Source organism: Meriones unguiculatus, chromosome 2 (genome assembly GCF_030254825.1).
Source record: "Meriones unguiculatus strain TT.TT164.6M chromosome 2, Bangor_MerUng_6.1, whole genome shotgun sequence".
Taxonomy (NCBI): domain Eukaryota; kingdom Metazoa; phylum Chordata; class Mammalia; order Rodentia; family Muridae; genus Meriones; species Meriones unguiculatus.
This window is the reverse complement of record NC_083350.1, coordinates 172,602,129-172,608,444: the sequence shown is the minus strand read 5'-3', so window position 1 is coordinate 172,608,444 and position 6,316 is coordinate 172,602,129.

The window sequence follows — 6,316 nt, the reverse complement described above, 5'->3', positions numbered from 1 at the left end:
AAAGGGGTGTGAACTCTATAAAAAAAAAAAATGTGACCAGAATTGTTGAACAGAGCTTGACTTTGAAAACAGGGCAGGGTCAGAGTAATTAGGTGTAATTGCTAAGGATAATAGCAAGAAGCATCAGATGTTGTGAGGGCAAGACCCCACTCAGCTCTGTAATATAACGGTGCAGACTCGTTTAAAAAGAAGACTGTCTATAGATCTATAAGATATGATAAACATAATGAAATCTATACACCTAAAAAAGATAATCAATTGAGCGGACATGGGGTAAGATGATCAATCCTCATTTAGAAAGACAGATGGGATGTGCATTGAACGTATGACAGGAGTCTACTGAGCGCATCTGAAAGACTCTAACTAGCAGTGTTTTCAAAGCAAAGACTCATGACCAAAGCTTTGGCAGAGTACAGGGAATCATAAGAAAGAAGGGGAGTTAGTCTGATGGGGAAAGGATAGGAGCTCCACAAGGACCAAATATATCTGGGCACAGGGTCTTTTCTGAGACTGACATTCAACCAAGGACCATGTATGGATATAACCTAGAACCTCCACTCAGATGTAGCCTGTGGTAGCTCAGTAACCAATTGGTTTCCCAAAGTGAGGGGAACAGGGACTATTTCTAACAGGAACTCGATGACTGGCTCTTTGGTCTCCCCACCCCCGAAGGGAGGAGCAGTCCTGTTAGGCCACAGAGGAGGGCTTTGCAGCCAGTCCTGAAGATACCTGATAAAACAGGATCAGATGAATGGGGAGGAGGTCCCCCCCATCAGTGGACTTGGAAAGGGGCACGGTGGAGATGAGGGAGGGAGGGAGGGAGGGACTGGGAGGGAATGAGGGATCGGGACACGGCTGGGATACAGAGTTAATAAAATGTAACTGATAAAAAAAAATAAAATTAAAAAAAAAAAAAAGAAGACTGTCAGAAAAGACAGAGCCTTCAGAATACATTTCCGGGAAATGGCTGTCTATGTCAGTGTCTTCTTAGGTTCAGCCACACCAAACCACGAAGGAGCAGCTTAGGTTCCGGCACATGGAAGCTTTTGCAGTTGTGTAAGCCCGTGTGTTTGAACACCTGGTCCCCAGCTAGTGGTGCTGTCTTGGGAGGCATAAAACCTTTAAGGACAGAGGGCTTAGGTGAAGGAAATGGGAAGCTGGAAGATGGCTCTCGAGATGTAGAGCCTAGGCCTGCTTTTGGCCTGCCTGCATGTAGAATGCCGCACCAGACAGCGTACTTCCTCAAACTGTGAGCTGAAATGGAACTATTCTACCTTAGGTTGCTTTGTACTTGCTCACAACCAAGGGGAAAGCAGCTAACAGTCTCCTCTCTGTGTGTGATGAGGCTGGTCAAAGCGCCTACACATTAAGACAGAGACTGATGTCTCAGGAAATAGGCAACATAATTCCATAAATAAAACTAATCTGTAGAAAATACTTTGCTTATAATGAAAGCTAATGTCCAATCTAGCTCGCTAGCCAGGCCTCCTTGTTTTCTAACTCACGTTAGAAATGCACTGTCACCCTTGGGAAAACGAAAAAGCTGAGTGTCTCCAGTCATTTCTCAGATCCCACTTCTCCATGTCTGCACACTGATTTGAAGCTTCTAACTTTTCCACTCAAAGTGATTTTTTTTCTTTTCCTCTTTCCTGCAAGAGGGAAAACTCTGTCCCACACTCACTCTGCTTCAACATCACAAGGTTTTAATCTACAGACCAATCTTTGCATTACACAGCCAGGAGAGATTTCGTGGGACTGAATGCCTGTGATGACAGCAGTCCTTCATCGGGATAAATGCCCTTCACTACCTCCCACACTTACGCCGCTATATTGCAAGGTCTTTATCTATTTGTTGGTCTTGTCCTGTCTCACTGTTCCCTTAGAGAAGATTTATGCTGTAGTCACTCTTATTTCCAGAAAGTGGACTGCCACTAGTTTTAACACACTAGGACCTCATGAATTTGTACTGAATGAAGGAATGGATGAATGAATGAATGAATGAACGAATGAACGAATAGGCTAGTTGGGGCTGCTGCAATGATTCTTTCCCATCACTCCACAGCTCAAATCCTTTAAGTGGCTACACTAAAGCACGTACTCATTAAAATTAAACTATCTGGGGTTTGGGGAGCTGGCTCAGCAGCTCAGAGCTCTCTGTGAGAGCGTGAGGACCTCAGTTCAAATCCCTAGCACCCACATGAGAAGCCCCGTGTGCGCCTGCAACCTCAGCACAGGCGAAGGGACTCAAGGGGGTGCTGGGGTCGAAACAGCAAGACTGCTGGGGCTGAGTGGTCATCAGCCTAACTGCAGCTTCAGTGAGAAGCTCTGTCTCCAGGAAAAGAGGCCGAGAGCAACAGACCCCGCATCCGACTCTGAGCTGCACGTGCGTAGATATGCCTGTGCGCCTCTCCCCCACCCCCACCCCCGCCAACCAGGATGCACGTCCACACAACTGAAAGAGCGAAACGTAAAATCATAAGAAGGGGATGGGAGGCGGGATTCATCCCAGTGGGGTTTTGAGAATTACTTTTATAGACCTGAAAAGTAAAACCTAAATTAAAAACACATTCCATGCACCATAGGGGGAAAAATGGCAAAAGGGAAAAGTGAGACTCCAGCCCCGGCGGCTGTGTCTGCCTTGCCCATACATTTCTTTCTGTATGGGACACTAGCACTCTGCGCCAAGAGATTTGGGGCTGATTTGGTTTGGTTTGGTTTTACGAGACAGGCTTTCTCTGTGTAGCCTTGGCTGTCCTGGGCTCACTTTGTAGACCAGGCTAACCTCGAGCTCACATCGATCCTCCTGCCTCTGCCTCCCAGAGTTCTGGGATCACAGGCGTGTGCCACCACGTCAGGCTTGTGCCAAGAGTTTTAAAGCCAAATTTGCTCTCTCATCCACGCACTGCAAAATATCAATAATTTCTTCCAGTAGCGCTATCTTCCCCAGACATTGCCGACTAACCTGATGAGAGGCGCTGGTACGGCAGGGAATCTGGAGCAGGACCTGAGGAGAACGCTGTTTTCCAACAGTGGGCTGAAGGCGTGTGTGTGTGTGTGTGTGTGTGTGCTGAAAGGCGTCTTTAGCCTTCACTGTGCTTTCTCCTCTGGTCCCAGGGCTCACTTCCCAGAGCGCGAGCCACATACGTTTCTGCCTACCCTTTATGAAGCTGAGCCAGCCGGTTGTCACCTTGTCACTTCGGGTGGAGAGTTTTGAACGGTGCCTTACCTGAACGCTGGTGGGTGGCCAGTGCTGCTGCCTCACCTTGTTTAGAGCCGAGCTTAAAACGAAATAAAACAAAATCCAAAACACTCGTTCCCCTCTAGAGAACTAATTAGAGGGGAACGTGAATGCTAAAAGAGCCACCTCCACGCACCATGCGAACTCAGCTCACCTCCCCGTTTGAATTTATCATCAGGCACTTCAGAAAGGTGCCGGTTTGTAGTTAGAAATGAGCAGGGTTGGGTACTTTCTGAACCTGGCTTTCAGGGCAGTTTTCTAAATATTCAGGTGAGGGCCACAGAAAATGGCCCTTGCTTGCTGCTGTCCACAAGAAAACAAGAGACAAAACCATCAGACCATCCATCCAGTCTTCTATCACTGAGAATGCATAATCTCGCTCAACATTTTTTCTGATATATGAATTAATTGGTCATTATGTTGAACAATACTGGATAACAAAAGAGGTTTTTTTTGTGTGTGTTAAGTCCCTTAACTGCTGCCTCAATGCAATCAAACAGCCTCCACGTAGAGTAGATTCAAGGGCACTTTGCCGATGTTATTATTATTAAACATTTAAAATGTAGTCAGGGTGAAGGTAGCCACCTCAAAGTAAATCGCAAGTCACCCTGAGTCTATTAATATATAAAGTTTTGTGTGAATAATAGATTGTGTAATTTGCAAACATGATTAACAATTCATTTGGTTGGTTCTCTAGAAGTTTCTAAATGGCTGAGTTTTGAAGTGTGAAATTCAGACGTATAAATTGCCTTTATGAAAAAAAAACTGATGTTTGTGATTAATTCACTATAGGGACCCTGCTATTAGAAATGAAATATTTAATGATTCTCAGAGCTGAGTGAGTAGTTGTGTGCACAAATGAAAAAGCATCTCCATTTCTTTCATTAAAAATCGAGAAATTTCTAAATACCATTCCCATAAAGTGACTATCATGGTGCAAGTAATAACAAGTGTCCCTGGGAGGGGAAAAAACCACTTCTATTTTTCTAATTAATTTCATAATCAAGATGGATGCCTTACTGGAGGGTGTCTGGCTCCTTTTGTTTTGCTTCTAATATCTACAGCTTCCAACATGTAACAGCTTTACCTAGCAGGGGATGGTTTCAACGCCTTTTCAAATAAAAATTTTCCTCAACTCAGTCCTGAACCCTAGAGCACTTTCTCTCTCTGCACCTTTCGGGAGGAAATGTATGGGCAATGCAAACACAGCTCATCTCTGCTCCCGGAAGACGGCCGCAAAGCAGGAAGGTGCTCCAGATCATTTTCCTGGGTGCTCCTACCTCTGCCACTCAAAATTTTAATTATAAAGTGACATCTAATAAAGCAGAATGTCAGAGAGCTGCTGCAACCACACTTGCCTTGCAGTTTCACTGTGGACTGGCTCTATCAAAAACCTGCCCTGCCGATCATTTTTAATTAAATAAATGGTAAGCCCTCCCAGACCAAGAATTACAATGAAAATCGGCTTTTCGGCGGAGCAGCTGTGTAAACGGGCTTTGAAATTAGTCACTTCAAAGCTGTGCTTTACAGCTTCCATGTGTCTTCTGCAGCCCGTGTCAGAATGAGAAAATGAATTTTTTTTTTCAAGAACATCCCAGTCATTTGGGGTCCAATCCATTTTAATGGTGTCATAGCTAACTCAAATCTCTCAGTCCCAAGTAGCTGGGCCCAGGGAGACATGATCAAAAAGTGCCATATGAGCACAGTGTTTGCTTTAATTTAGATGGTGTTGACAGAGCGATGGGTACTGTAATAAAACCGCCTGGCCTCTTGCCCAGGGGATGTAAAATCTAAACAAGACAAACAAGAATATAATGAACAACTTGGGCTGACAGGCAGTGGAGCTGTAGATTCCAGACTTCCCAGGAAAGTTTCTGGGTAAACGGGGAGGCATATCATCAGCTGTTTCTCATACTTCACTTTGTAGGGCCCTCAGTACCTTTACCTGTCTCTGTCCTGGAGGATTAAGATAAGGCACCAACCAAGGACCATGCATAGATTGGACCTAGGCCCCCTACACAAATAGAGCTGAAGGGCAGCTCAGGCTTCATGTGGACTTCCTAGTAAGGGGAGTTGGGGCTATCTTTGACATGGACTCCGTTGCCTGCTTTCTGATCACTGGCCACAGGGGAAGAGGACTCACTCAGTCCTGATGTGACTTGATGTGCGGAGGAGGGGTGTGGCTCCCTTTCTCTGAGGGACTGAGGAGGGGCAGTGGGGGAAAGGAAGGGAGGGTGCCCCTGGAGGAGAGGAAGGAGGTGTCTGTGATCAGGATGTAAAGTGAATGAATAATTAATTTTTTAAAAAAGATGAGAGCGGTGGGAAAGTGAGAGACAATGAGAATTAGGGTTGGACAGGTGAGGAAGGTCTAGCCAACAAAAGAAAAAAGCAGGGGTGGGGAGCGGGAAGGGAGGATGGAGATGATGCATGCTGCTATGATTGACATGACCCGGGATAGCATGAAGAAGCTTTTAATTTGCATCTCTGAGAACACAGAACTCCATGTAGAACCAGAAGCAAGTCTTCATTTTGCAGTGAGCACTCGCTTTTTCTTACCCTTTATTGACGATAACCTGACACTGTTCGTGTCTATAGCCTCGGGAAATCTCTAGATTTGCATCATGTGTGAAGAGAAAGCTTGCACTTGTCAAACATTCCAAGGAGGGACGAAGTCAGGTTGAAGCCTGTGGTTTCCTGACATTTTTTTTCAAATAGATCTTAGAAAAAAAAAAATCGACTGTGAGCCTTGTTTTTATATATATATATATTTTATTATAATTTCTTTCTCATTCTAAAAAAAATTATTAATATATCTAATGGATTCATAACACCACAAGCTTCGTGTCACAATGGAGAAGACAGTAACTGGGTAGGGTTAGGAGCAGCCACCACTAGCATAACCTCTTACTTTCGAAAGTGTCTTGGTTAGGTGGGGTAGGGGTGGTACACACCTTTAATCCCAGAACTTGTGAGGCAGGGGCATTCAGAGCTCTATGAATTTGAGACCAGCCTGCTCATAGAGTGAGTTCCAGGACACCCAGGGCTACACAGAGAAACCCTGTCACACTCACACACACA